We start from the raw sequence: 1,197 nt of genomic DNA, 5'->3' as shown, positions 1-1,197 counted from the left end.
TAGTTTCTCACTCTCACTTAAGGGTGTGACCACAACGGTCATGCAAGTGCAATGCGTATCAGAATATATAACATATACAATAATACAAACACATGTAATGCAAAGAGGATTGAATTTTAAAAATTTTCAAATTTTTTACATTAAGACAAAAGGTAATCAATTATACGGCTTGACTCTCTTATTAGTCCCCAGTGGAGTCGCCAAGTTGTCGAGACCATTTTTTTAAATCGAGTTTTGGAAAATGGGAATCGATTTTAAGAAAAACGAAAACGGGAGTCGCCACCAATCTTTTTAGGTGTGATTGGATCACTAATAAATCATTAGTTTTGGTCTACGAAATAAAGAGAACGGGTTCGGGAGTCGGTTACGTACAAGGAAGGATTAGCACCCTCGTAACGCCCAAAAATTGGTACCTAATCAATTACCAAATGTCTTTAAGGTCAGAAAGTTAAAAATTTTAAGATGCAATCCTCTTTAGAATATTTTGATTTTGAAAATTAGGGTTCACTTGTATCAAACGAATCCAAATATCACATCCAGTAAGTTAGGATGCAATATTTTTAAGATATTCGAAGCTAAACTAGCCTTTTTGAAAATCTCTATCTCGAAACGACAAAACGCCACATCCAGTAAGTTAGGACACAACGCTTTGAAATTCCAAGACAGTTGCTCGTATTTTGAAAATCTTAAAAACTTAGAAGGGTGCTTGACTATTCGAACTTAACGAGAAAAATTGCAACCCAGTAATTTAGGGCACTACTTTTCTCGAAGCTTCCAAACACCAAACATTGCCTTTTGATTTTTGAAAACTTTGGAATCTTGTTTTTAATTAATGCATGAGGAATCATATTATCATTATGGAATATAAGATAGAATATTGCAATAATAAGAAAATAAAACATGCATTTAAACAATACAATGGCAATAATACAAAGATCACACACTAGATACATACATGTTTAAAATAACATCATATATACAAAGATACACATAGCATATATTGAAGATGAATGAACATAATATACGAACATACAAAGCAATAATTAATTAAAAAACAATGCATGATATACAATTTTATATATATACAAAACAAATGTGACAATATATAATAATAATAATAATAATAATAATAATAATAATAATAATAATAATAATAATAATAATAATAATAATAATAATGTAGTAATATATATATAT

This window comes from Gossypium arboreum, chromosome 10 (assembly GCF_025698485.1).
Source record: "Gossypium arboreum isolate Shixiya-1 chromosome 10, ASM2569848v2, whole genome shotgun sequence".
NCBI classification, from domain to species: Eukaryota; Viridiplantae; Streptophyta; class Magnoliopsida; order Malvales; family Malvaceae; genus Gossypium; species Gossypium arboreum.
The sequence above is the reverse complement of the archived record's forward strand: the minus strand, read 5'-3'. Positions refer to the sequence as shown.